Source organism: Sus scrofa, chromosome 8 (genome assembly GCF_054392235.1).
Source record: "Sus scrofa isolate SSC_HxYL_T2T_F1_AM1 chromosome 8, Sscrofa_HxYL_maternal_Yorkshire_Landrace_v2.0, whole genome shotgun sequence".
In the NCBI taxonomy this organism is placed as follows: Eukaryota; Metazoa; Chordata; class Mammalia; order Artiodactyla; family Suidae; genus Sus; species Sus scrofa.
Genome location: NC_139390.1, coordinates 92,760,698 through 92,774,496, shown reverse-complemented (window position 1 = coordinate 92,774,496; position 13,799 = coordinate 92,760,698). Strand labels below are relative to the sequence as shown.

The 13,799-nt window shown below is 41.4% G+C and overlaps 1 protein-coding gene across 2 annotated transcripts in view; it reads right to left on the bottom strand.

Moving 5' to 3' along the window:
• The window catches only part of RNF150 (ring finger protein 150), a 248,337-nt gene that overhangs the window by 8,128 nt on the left and 226,410 nt on the right, over positions 1-13,799 (bottom strand). The window lies entirely within an intron of this gene.

Here is a 13,799-nt window from a genome sequence, read left to right as displayed (position 1 = left end):
AATGAACTTGGCTGGTATCCATGAGGACGTGGGTTTGATCCCTGGCCTCACTCAGTGGGTGAAGGATCCGGCGTTGCTGTGAGCTGTGATGTAGGTTGCAGATGCAGCTCAGATCTGGCACTGCGGTGGCTGTGGTATAGGCTGGTGGATACAGCTCCAATTCGACCCCTAGCTTGGGAACCTCCATATGCCTCGAGTGTGGCCTTCAAGAGACAATGAAAAGAAAAGAAAAGAAAATTGGCTAATCTGTAAAAAAGAAAAGAAAAAAAACCCTAGTTAGAGCCTTTTCTCACTGTACCCTCAAACAAATTCTAAATGGGTCAAAAAGTTAAATGTAAAAAAAAACTAGTAAAGCTAGAAGAAAATATTCCTTTTAAATATATCTCTAAGTATGAAAAATATATCTAATACCTCTAAGTAGGGCAAGAAGTTCTATATGGAAAAGCAGTAGGGAGATTCATAGATGAAAAGATCGACAAATGTGTATAAAACTTTAAAAGCATTAAAAATATGAAAAATAAGACCAAAGGCATATATCACACTGGGAATATCTGTAAACATTTCACAGGAGATTGTATTTTATTTTTATTTATTTATTTATTTTTTGCTTTTTGCCGCACCGGCGGCATATGGAGGTTTCCAGGCTAGGGGCCCAGTTGGAACTACAGCTGCCAGCCAGAGCCACAAGCAACGCCAGATCCGAGCCGCATCTGTGACCTACATCACAGTTCTTGGCAATGCTGGATCCTTAACCCACTGAGAAAGGCCAGGGAATTGAACCTGAATCCTCATGGATCCTAGTTGGGTTCGTTAACCACTGAGCCATGACCGGAACTCCAAGGATTGTATTTTTTAGCATATAGAAAGCTTGCAAATCAATAAGAAAAACTAAGGGCCCAACAAAAAAAATGGGTAATGGTTACTGCCATATCATTCACAGAAGAGTGTAATATAAATGGCCAATAAATAATTAGGTAGAAAAAAACTACTCTTTGTTTATGAAACCTTCACTCCTTTTTTTTTTTTTTTTTTTTTTTTTTTTTTTTTTTTTTTTTATCTTTTTGTCTTTTCTAGGGCCACTCCCACGGCATGTGGAGGTTCCCAGGCTAGAGGTCGAATCGGACCTGCAGCCACCGGCCTACACCAGAGCCACAGCAGCGCGGGATCCAAGCTGCATCTGCAACCTACACCACAGCTCACGGCAATGCCGGATCCTTAACCCACTGAGCAAGGCCAGGGATGGAACCCGCATCCTCACGGTTCCTAGTCGGATTGATTCGTTAACCACTGAGCCACGACGGGAACTCCAAGTCTTCACTCCTTAAAAAGAGTGTATTGGGAATTTCCGCTGTGGCTCAGTGGGTTAATGGTCCAACTTGTCTCTGTGGAGGTGCTGGTTTGACTCTCAACATAGTGCAGTGGGTTCAGAACCCACCATTGCTGCAGCTGTGGCACAGGTCACAGCCGTGGCTCAGATCTGATCCCAGGCCTGGGAACTTCCATATGACATGGCGGTGGCTGAGAAAGAAAAAATAAGAAAAAAAAAGAGTGTATTGGAGTTCTCCTGTAAAGAGGGCTAAGGATTCAATGTTGTCACTGCAGCAGCTCTGGTCACTGCTGTGGCTTGGATTTGATTTCTGGTCCAGGAAGTTCCATGTGCCACGGGTGCAGGCAAAAAAATAAAATAAAATAAAAAAGAATGCGTTACAGTTAAGGGTACATTGAGGTAGACACTTTGATCAGTTGCACTCAGAACAGAAATTTTCACCTAGTAATTTCAGTTCTAGAATGTATTTATAATGCTTATAATGATTTAAACATTATAGCAGCAAAACATTACAGTAACGAAGTCCAACAATAAAAATACCTCAGTAAGTTATGTTACTTCTAAAGGACAATTTTCTGGTTATAATCATTAAAGTGATGTTTCCAAAGAGTTTGTAGTTGCAGGAGAAAGTGCTTATAGTACACTGTCAAGTGAAAATGGAAGTATGCAAAGCTTTACGTGCAGTGAAGTCAAGAGAAAGTTAACTAGAGGCAAGAAAGCCAAAAATGCTAATAGGAGTCCTCTCAAGATTGGGGAGTTATAATTTCTTTTTTTTTTTTTAAATTCAGTTTTACTTCAAATCATTCCTCAGTGAACATATATCATTCATCCACTCAAAACATAATTACTGAGTCCCTACAACATGTCAAGGATTGTGCTAACTGTAGGGGGTTATAGGTGAAAGCAAGACACTTCCAGTCCTCAAGGAGCTTACTCGCCAGCAGGCAGGCAGACCACTGTTGACTTGTCAATTGCAACCCAACAGAAGAAGCACTTTGCTGGAAGATGTACCAGATGTTAATAGGAGCAGGTAAGGCGGCTACCTACATAACCATTTGGCCAGTGTAATATCTAGACCGAGTCCTATAGGAGAACTTGTATTTTAGCCAGAGGAATGAGAAGGATGAAACTTTTAAGCACTAGCAACAGCATGTACAGATGGCTGGGGGTGATAGGGAGCCTTTTGCAGATGGACATCTGTGCAAGGTGTATTTAAATATGCCTGCGATGCCGAGGCCAGCTAGGGAGTGTGAACAGGGGAGGCTGGGGAGCTCAGATGCCAGGCAGCTTTAAAACCAGAAGCTCTTGTATGTTCTGTTACCCTACATTTGTGGCAGGTTCTCAATAAATGATTAATAAAATTACCACTGAGAATCAAAGTTTCAAGTCTTTCTTTTTACATAACCCTTCAAATTGTTGTTTTCTATTTAAATTTTTTTCTTAATCAAAAGAAGTTCTGCTTATTGTATATTTAGTCCAAATATGTACTAAGTGGGAGAATTCACTACTTTGAGATGTAATAAAAGCTGAAATTTTCTTGTTCCTGGAGCTAAAAAATGAGGGCTAAAGGTATGAAAGCAACCTAAGTGTCCAACAGCAGATGCATACATAAAGATGTAGTATTATAAACACACACACACACACACACAATGGAATATTACTCAGCCATAAAAAGAATGAAAATTTGCCATTTGTAATAACATGGATGCACTTGGAAGGCATTATGCTATGTCAAATAAGTCAGATAGAAAAACACAAATACTGTAAAAAGTCACGTACGTGTGGAATCTACAAAAAGTACAACAAACTAGTGAATATAACAAAAAAGAAGCAGACCTGCAGATCCAGAGAACAAACTCGTGGTTACCAGTGGGGAGGTGGAGAGGGACAAGATAGGATGGGAGAGTGGGAGGTACAGAGGGTACTAAGATATACTATATAGGATGGATTGTACAACAAGAGAATACAGCCAATATTTTGTAATAACTGTAAATGGAATCTAACCTTTAAAAATTATACAAAATGGAGTTCCTGTCGTGGTGCAGTGGAAACAAATCCAACTAGGAACCATGGTTGCGGGTTCAATCCCTGGCCTTGCTCAGTGGGTTAAGGATCCGGTGTTGCCGTGAGCTGTGGTGTAGGTCGAAGACACGGCTTGGATCTGGCGTTGCTGTGGCTCTGGTGTAGGTGGGTGGCTACAGCTCTGATTAGACCTAGCCTGGGAACCTCCATATGCCGTGGGTGTGGCCCCCCAAAAAGAAGAAAAAGCAGACAAAAATAAAAATTAAAAATTAAAAAATAAAAATTGTATAAAACAGTCAACATTAAAAAAAAGAGGGCTGCATTAAAGCCCCTTTCCTTTCCTCCTTCTTCTCCTTTTTCTTGTTTTTTTAGGTAAGAGTGGATGAAATAATTCAGCTCATAAGAAGCCCAAAGTTCCATCTCCCAACTAATGATAGTGAGGCGATCAAAGAGCTCATCATGGAGTAATTTTATAACTTCTGTACAGATTTAGTGCCAAAAGCAAAAGCACAGACAGATAAGAGCTCTCTTCTGCAGGAAGAGCTCACTATACCTGCAGCTTCTCACCCTCACTCCTGTCTTCCCAGCCACCAGCCTAAGTGGATTCCACGGATTCATCCTCACTGTGTGTGGTGTTTTTTTTTGTTTGTTTGTTTTTTGTTTCCTTGTCTTTTTTTTTTGCCATTTCTTAGGCCGCTCCTGTGGCATATGGAGGTTCCCAGGCTAGGGGTCTCATCGGAGCTGTAGCTGCCGGCCTACGCCAGAGCCACAGAAATGCGGGATCCGAGCCGCGTCTGCAACCTACACCACAGCCCACGGCAACGCCGGATCGTTAAACCCACTGAGCAAGGGCAGGGACCGAACCCGCAACCTCATGGTTCCTAGTCGGATTCGTTAACCACTGCGCCACGACAGGAACTCCCTCACTGTGGTGTTTTCTAAATCAGAACGTGTGAATTGAAAGAAAATACGGCCGTGGGGACTGCTGTAACTCTGGGCTGCTGAATTCATGACGCTATTTTGGAAACTGTCCTGCACAGCTCTGGGCAATGATGACTTCAAGTCAGTTAAAATAGAGAGTTGCCAAAATCTGCTTCAATTTTCATGATGTGACATTGCATCAACCACAATATCTAATCCTTTTCCATCTCACAACTTAAAAAAACCATGATCTGAAGACATTTGAAATGATTCTTTACTCTGTCCTATGTTTTTAATTGAACTTGATTTGTTCCATAATTTTTAAAAGCGGGTTTTATCCTTTAATCAAGCAGATGTGTTACTTTGACGCTATAATAATGCGAATAAAAATGTTGACAAACATTTAGAAGGTTCTCTGTCAGTGGTGTGAATCGGGGAATGTAAAGTAACTATTAACAATATAAATGTACACTGAATTTTATCTTCTTCCCTGGGAAAGCTAATATAAAACTGATGCAAAAATAACATTGGCCCTTATTGAATTCTCACAGCGACTGTTTAACATGGGTATTATTATTCGTATTTTACAGGTTAAAAAAAAAACCTCTTAGTCCACTTGACACAGGTAGTATGATACCAACTACATACTTTTTTTCTCTTAGTTTCATGCTTTGAAAACTTCGAGGAAATTTAAACAGGGAGTAATATGATCTGATTAATATTTTAAAAGATCACTCTTGGAGTTTCCACCATGGTGCAGTGGGTTAAGAATCTGACTGAAGCGGCTTGGGTTGCTGTGGGGCACAGGTTCAATTACCGGCCTGGCACAGTGGGTTAAAGATCCTGCCTTCCCACGTTGCCATGAGCTGTGGTGTAGGTCGCAGATATGGCTTGGATCCCAGCAGCTACAGCTCCAATTCGACCCCTAGCCTGGGAACCTCCATATGCCACAGGTGTAGCCCTAAAGACCAAAAAAAAAAAAAAAAAAAAAAAGAAAAAAACCCTGCCTTGACATATTTGCGGCATAGGTTGTAGCTGTGGCTTAGAACTAATCCCTGGCCTGGGAAGTCGTGGGTTTGGCCATAACATAAAAAAAAAAAAAAAAGAAAAGAAACAAAAATTACCCTTGCTAGTAAGTGAAGAATAGATTGTTAGGACAAAGAGTGGAGATAATCCAGAAGAAACTACTGCAGCCCAACACGAAACACAGTGGCTTGTTGTAATAGAAATGGAGGCAAGAGGACACGTGGAAGTACTATTTTATTTATTTTTTTATTAAATTTTATTTTTTTATTTTTCGGGCTGCACCTATAGCATATGCAAGTTCCCATGCTGGTGGTAAAATGAGAGCTACAGTTGGCAGCCTCCAGCACAGCTACCACCATCACTCCAGTTATTTTTGATATCACTTATATCTGGAATCTAATATATGGCACAAATGAACCTATCTACAGAAAAGAAACAAACTCATGGACATGGAGAACAGACTTGTGGTTGCCAAGGGGGAGGGGGAGGAAGTGGGAGGGACTGGGAGTTTGGGGTTAGTAGACGCAAACTGTTACATTTGGAGTGGATAAGCAATGAGATCCTGCTGTACAGCACTGGGAACTATATCTAATCACTTGTGATGGAACATGATGGAGGATAATGTGAGAAAAAGAACATATATATAACTGGGTCACTTAACTGTACAGCAGAAATTGACAGAACACTGTAAATCAACTATAATAAGAAAATAAAAAATATAAGTCAGGCTACATTCACATATAAATTTATATTTGAAATTTATTTTGGAAAAGGAATATCTGGCCATATCTTCCTGATTCCCAGGTGGAAATCCCTGGGTAGCTGAGTCACGGCTGCCTCCTTTAGCTTGAGGCCACCACATCTGTCCCACAGTCCATCGCATTGCTTCAAATTGCCTACCTGGCCTTGTGGGCATTTGAATTTGAAAGCTCATATTTAAGGGGAAGGCAGAGGAACAGAGAGGAGGGTAAACCACCAAAGAGCCTACAGACAGCTAAGGAGGCAAAAGAAAAACTTGAGTATTGTGTCATTGATCCAATTCCTTCTTTTCTTTTAAATACTTTCTGCTTTTTTACCTCCTTTATAGGCACAGACCCCAAATATACACCCAAGAAAATGAGACGCTGTATAAATGAACTGGTTGGAGTGGATTTAAAGACAGATCCCAAGTCATTTACTGTCCCGTCTTGAATGTCTTTATCAGTGTTAAAGAGCATCTGATTAGATGGTGAGCAGAAAGCACTCTGTTTTCAATGGAGCTTTGTGACCTAGTTTGTTCACCCATAACTATTGCTTTCATGTATTTCAACATTTAATTCTAAGTAAAGTGTGTCAGTAGCCTACCTGTGGTTCACCAAAAAATTCTTAGTGGTGAGATTTGTTTTATTAATTCCATTTAGCCCATAAATTATTAACATCTTTGGTTTATTCATTTCCTCATTAATACATAAAATGTTACCCAGAGAGTCACAAGTTTCCCTCCTACCTTAGAGGTGGGAATGTCAATTGGCACAGCCACTATGGAGAACTGTATGGAGGTTCTTCGAAAAGCTAAATATAGAGTTGTCATATGCCAGCAATCCCACTCCTGGGCATACATCTGGAGAAACTTTAATTCAAAAAGATACATGTACCCCAGTGTTCATAGCAGCACTATTTACAGTAGCTAAGACATGGAAGCAATTTAATGCCCATTGACAGAGGAATGGATAAAGAAGATGTGGTACATATATACAATGGAATATTACTCAGCCACGAAAAAGAATGAAATGATGCCTTTTGCAGCAACATGGATGGACCTAGAGATCGTCACATTAAGCAAAGTAGGCCAGACAAAGACAAATACCATACGACATCACTTACATGCGGAATCTAAAATACAACACAAATGAACTTATTTACAAAAGAGAAACTGACTCAGACACAGAAAACAAACTTATGTTACCAAAGGAGAAAGGGGGTAGGGGAGAGATAAATTAGGAGTCTGGGATTGGCAGATATAAACTACTATATATAAAGAAGATTGTGAGTTCCTGTCGTGGCTAGGTGGTTAATGAACCTGACTAGGAACCATGAGGTTGCAGGTTCGTTCCCAGGCCTCGATCAGTGGCTTAAGGATCCGCTGTTGCCGGGAGCTGTGGTGTAGGTTGCAGATGTGGCTTGGATCCGGAGTTGCTGTGGCTCTGGTGTAGGCCGGCAGCTACAGCTCTGATTAGACCCCTAGCCTGGGAACTTCCATATGTCTCGGGTGTGACCCTAAAAAGACAAAAAAAAGGAGTTCCCGTCATGGCGCAGTGGTTGACGAATCCGACTAGGAACCATGAGGTTGTGGGTTCGATCCCTGGCCTTGCACAGTGGGCTAGGGATCTGGCGTTGCCATGAGCTGTGGTGTAGGTCGCAGATGTGGCTTGGATCCTGCGTTGCTGTGGCTCTGGTGTAGGCCGGTCGCTACAGATCTGGTTGGACCCCTGGCCTGGGAACCTCCATATGCCACAGGAGCGGCCCTAGAAAAGGCAGAAAAACAAAAAGACAAAAAAAAAAAAAAAAAAAAAGATTAACAGCAAGGTACAGCACCGAGAACTATATTCAATACCTTGTAATAACCTATAATGGAAAAGAATACACACACACAACTGAATCACTTTGCTATATATCAGAAGCTAACACAACATTGTAAATTAACTACAGATAAAAAGAAGTTATAGGTTTCCCTTTAGGCAATGGGCATTGCAGTTGCAGTTCTGCTATGGGTTTGACATAACTGTCTATAATGGGCCTGGATGACTTGTTCCTTCCAACCTGAGATCTGGCCTGTCTGGTCTTGCGCACACAGCTCAGGCCCATCCACTGCCAACACTCCAATGTTCAGAATCCCAGTGCACTTTCTCATTCATAAAAGGCACCTAGTAAACATCTGCAGCAGTGAAACTGAATGCAAGTTCCTCTCTGGTCACAAAGGGTGTCAAATTTATATTTTACTAACTAATAACAATATTAGGGCTTACTGAATACTTAGTATATGTCAGGGACTATGTTAAGTACTTTAAATAGATTGTCTAATTTATTATTCAAAATAACCTATGACATAGGAAGAACTTTTTTCAGGTGCTAGAACAAAGGCTCAGAAAAGTTAAAAATTTCCTGGACCGGGGAGTTCCCGTGGTGGCTCAGTGGTTAACAAATCCGACTAGGAACCATGAGGTTTCGGGTTCGATCCCTGCCCTTGCTCAGTGGGTTAAGGATCCGGTGTTGCCATGAACTGTGGTGTAGGTTCCAGACTTGGCTTGGATCCCGCGTTGCTGTGGCTCTGGTGTAGGCTGGTGGCTACAGCTCCGATTCGACCCCTAGCCTGGGAACCTCCATATACTGCAGGAGCGGCCCAAGAAATGGCAAAAAGACAAAAAACAAAACAAAACAAAACAAAAAAAACCAACTTCCTGGACTTACATGGCAGTAAGAGTTGGATCCAGAATTCATACTTAGGTCTGTCTGATACCAGAGTCCATGAATTTGACCATATTCATACAACAGACCATTCTATCCATAGACCATATACTATCTATATAGCATATCTATACTATATTCTTTTTTTTTTTTTTTTTGTCTTTTTGTCTTTTGTTGTTGTTGTTGCTATTTCTTGGGCCGCTCCCGCGGCATATGGAGGTTCCCAGGCTAGGGGTCGAATTGGAGCTGTAGCCACCAGCCTACGCCAGAGCCACAGCAACGCTGGATCCGAGCCGCGTCTGCAACCTACACCACAGCTCACGGCAACGCCGGATCGTTAACCCACTGAGCAAGGGCAGGGACCGAACCCGCAACCTCATGGTTCCTAGTCGGATTCGTTAATCACTGCGCCACGACGGGATCTCCTCTATACTATATTCTATACACCACATACCATATAGAGACCATACACTATCTATAGACCGTATCTATATGGAGTTGAGATTCTTAACCTGAGGGTTAGTGGACTTCCAGGGGAGTCCACGCACCTAAAATGCCATACACACTTTTATGGTTATTTGCAGATAGGCATTTTTTTTTTCTGGTGAGAAGGTTGCTTTTACCAGATTCTCACAGAAACCACAAAAGGCTCAGAAGCATTCCCTTAAGAGGTTTTGCATCCTGGGTGAGCTGGAACCTGTTGCTGTATGCAACCAGAGTAGCTTGGCTTGTTTTTTTTTTTTTAAATCCATCTTTTGGTTGACATTTCACTGACTATGTGTTCATCACCTTGACAGGGCACTTTTCATATGAAGTCACTGCTTTCCTACTTCATTGTTTCTCTATGATAGTTACTCAAAGCTAAAGCAGAAAATTATCCTGCCCGAATGAGGTTTGATATTTACTCTACTGCCTGACTGATGAAAGGAGGCACAGAGCAGTAGAAGGCTGGAATGAGTCCTCCTCTGTTGGGGATGAACAAACGTCAGAATAAGTGTCCTCTGTATTGAGGGAAAATAAGCGTGTGATGAGTATAATCCCCCAGGTGTCCTGATTCTCCGCTATGCTTGATGTTCACATGCTCAGAGCAGTTCTACACCACACAAAAGTTTATTTCCACCACCCCCTGTGTACTCGAATAATAAATTTTCAAAGAAAAACAGTATCCTTCTCTCCATTGCTACTGATGCTTATCTTCCTGAAAAGAGGACATCACTTTCAATCACCCTGTATTATACTAAAGCGCCATAGGGGGGACACATAACCAGACAGGCTGACTTACAGTTTTGCTGTCTTTTCATTTCTTTTCAGAATTATGGTTTCTTAGGGGCTGGGGCACTGCTTATATATTTCTTGTTGTAATCTGAGCAGGAAAGTTAGCCCGATCTCAAATGCAGAGTGTTTTCAATAAGGAAATGTGTTCCTTTCGCATGTGCTCCCTGCTTTTTTCTCTTTTGCTTAACAACAATTTCTGAGGAGATAAACGTCCGATTTGGTTTACACTTTCCTTCTTAGGAGTGGCTTCTGCTGTGAGGCTGGTAGGGCTTTGGGTCACTTTCTTCAGAGGCTGTGCCATAATGTGAATAATAGTAACTGGAGTGTAGGATTACTTCCCTCGTGCATTGCTCTAAGCGATTACATATGTTACGGATGTCTTTTCCTCTGGAGTAGGTATGTGATTACTCCAGGGATTGCTTTGCCTTTTACCGGTGGACTCAACTTATCCAAGGGCAAGAATATAGAAAGGGGCAGAAATGGAATTCCAGTCCAAGCCAGTGCTGGCAACAGCTATGCTATTCTGTAACAGCAGAGCTGCTAGATGTCTATTTGGCTCTTAGGTTGTTTCCAGAGATAATGCTTGGCCACCTGAGAGAACCAAGCATTCTAGGCTTACAATAGGAATTCATCCATTCGACCAAGTGATTCCTAAAACGGTTTGGCTACAACTGGCCTTTCTGCCTTTTTAAACGCTTGCTCCATATTATAAATGTAAACATGCTGAGCTCAAATCAGGAAACTTCTTTCTCACTTGGGGATGTTTAAAGCATTTTTTTTTTTTTTTTTTTTTGTCTTTCTGCCTTCTCTAGGGCTACTTCTGTGGCATATGGAGGTTCCCAGGCTAGGGGTCGAATCGGAGCTGTAGCCGCCGGCCTACGCCAGAGCCACAGCAACGTGGGATCCAAGCTGTGTCTGCAGCCTACACCACAGCTCAAGGCAACGCCGGATCCTTAACCCCTGAGAGAGGCCAGGGATGGAACCCGCAATCTCATGGTTCCTAGTTGGATTTGTTAACCACTGTACCACGACGGGAACTCCATAAAGCATTGTTTTTAATCCTGACTTGATAAAAGAGAATTTCCTGGAAGTTTGTATATTAAATTCGATCCCAAATTATGACTCCACTCTTTGCTTTTATCTCTTCATTATTGCTTATCTTTCCCTGTGATACTTCACCCAGCAAGAGAAAAAATTTCTCCAATTGCTCAAACTCTTTGTGAGTCCATTAACAATTCATGCATTGGGTAATTCCTTACCTAGTGCCAAAAGAAAGGGCAATATAATTTTTGCCTTAGTTTTATATTAGTTTGGGCAGGAAAGGGGCAAAATCTAGAGGACGTTTCTGTTGTTCATAGCTATTTTACAATTCCTAATTAGTACTACCTACAGAAAACCTTAAGCTTCAAGCATAGTGTCTAGTATATGGAAGGCTCTTGATAAATGTGAATATGATTAGAATGAAAAAAAGAGTAAAAAAGGGGAAGGCAGATAACAGGCAGACATCCATTTTATGCATTGATGCAATTGTATAAAGATATCTAGAGATGTCATTTGTTCATTCATAATTTATCACTCATTTATTCAATAGTAATTCATCAAACACTTACTAGATACACAGCACTGTTAATGACCTTTGGAGGAAATAAAGATGAACTACACAAAGCTCTGCTTTTAAGTGGAATGTGCTCTAATAAAAGAAGTCAGACCTGTGTCTACATAAATTTAGATACAAGATAATATACGCTAAAAGAGAGGTATAAATAAAATGCTAATGAAAAGGTGAGAAAAATTTCATCTCCAATTGTGTAACCCAGAGGGTTCCTGAAATAGGTGGCATGTAAACCAGTGATGAGATCTGATTATTATTGGGAAGTATAGAGATAAAGAGAGACGGCACTTGTTTCAGGAGAACCAACCTGACAATGTGTCATCACAGCAAATGTCAAGGCATGCGGTGGTTTGATTTGGCTGTCATTAGGATACGGAGGACCATAAGCCAAGTGCCAGATCTCACCCGTAGGAGAGAGGGCCTCCTTCCTGCCCTCCATGCTCTCCTGTTTGCATTTTCCAGATTCCTTTGCCAGCTGGCTTTCTCTTAGGTCCTGCCCAGGAGATAGGGAGGTGTGAGGAAGAGAGAAGCTCTTAGGCTTCTGGTTCAGGCAGGTCACTGTGGGCTCCAGAAGTGTTGGCAGTGGTTTCAACCGAATCAAGGGGAGAAGGATCCTGACCAGCTAGTTAGCAGCTCCGGCAACACCAGAACTGTGAACTCTGGGGAACATCTTACTCCTCCAAACCCTTTTTTTTTTTCTTTTTTTTGGTAAATAACTTTATTGAAGCATAATTTTTCCCCCATTTTGGGCTGCCCTACAGCACATGGAAGTCCTGGGCCAGGGATCAGATACGAGCCTCAGCTGTGGCAATGTCGGATCCTTAACCCACTGTGCTGGGCTGGATATTGAACCTGCATCCCCAGGGCTCCAGGGGGAGCATCCATCCCTTTGCACCACAGCTGGATCTCTAAGATGCATTTTCTATTTTTCTATAACTTTATACACATGCATGTAAGTTCACAGTATATACTCTTTTGCATCTGGTTTCTTGCCCTCAGCATACTCATTTTGAAATCCAGCCATGATGTTGCATATATCAATAGTTTACTCCTTTTTATTGCTGTGTAGTGATCTGTTGTATGGATATATCACATTTTGCTAGTGTGCAAACTGGTGAGCGTTTGAGTTATTTCCAGTGTTTGGCTACTGTAAATAAAGCTGCTTTGAACATTTGTGTGCAAATCTTTTTGAGGGCATACATTTTCATTTCTCTTAGGTAAACACCTAGAAGTGCATTGCTGGGTCCATATGGTGGGTATATGTAACTATATAAGAAACTGCCAATTTTTTTTTTAAGGTGGCAAAAATCCATAGCATATTAAACTCACTCTCAAAACAACCTCCAAGTAGACAGTACAATATTGTCGATCACACGTACATTGTTGTTGCAGCTAATGCCCAGGACCCCAACATCCTGCATGACTCCTGCCAGATAAGGGTCCAGTTTCCTTCCTTTGTAGTGTGGATTTCCACTTTCCCCACCACCATTTGTCCAGAAGAGTATTCTTCCCCGCTGTGTGGTATTGACACTCTTGTTTCCTTGGTCTATATATTTTTATGCCAGCATGACACACCTCTTTGATTCTGGTAGCTTTGTTACATATTTTGAAATCAGGATGTATGAGGCCTCTAACTTTGTTCTTTTTTCTCAGGATTGTTTTGGCTATTCAGGGTCTTTTGAGATTCCATATGAATTTTAGGATTTTTTTTTTTTTTTACTTCCGCAAAAAATTCCATTGGGATTTTGATAGGGATTGCATTGAATCTGTAGATTGCTTTGGCTGCTATGAACATCATTTTAACAATATTAAATCTTCCAATCCACGAATAAGGTATGTCTTTCCATTTATCTCTGCCTTTTAAATTTCTTTCTGCCATGCTTTGCAGTTTTTAATGTACAAGTCTTTCATCTCCTTGTACTTATTTCTGCATACTTGTATTTATTCGTAAATACTTTATTCTTTTTGATGCTATTGTAAATGACATTGTTTTCTTTTCTTTTTTTTGGAGGGGGGCAGTGCTTACTGAGGCATATGGAAGTTCCCAAGCTAAGGGTCGAATCAAAGCTGCAGCCTCCAGCCTATGCCACAGCCATAGCAATGCCAGATCCAAACTGTATCTGTGACCTATGCTGCAGCTCGCAGCAACACTGGATCCTTAACCCACTGGGT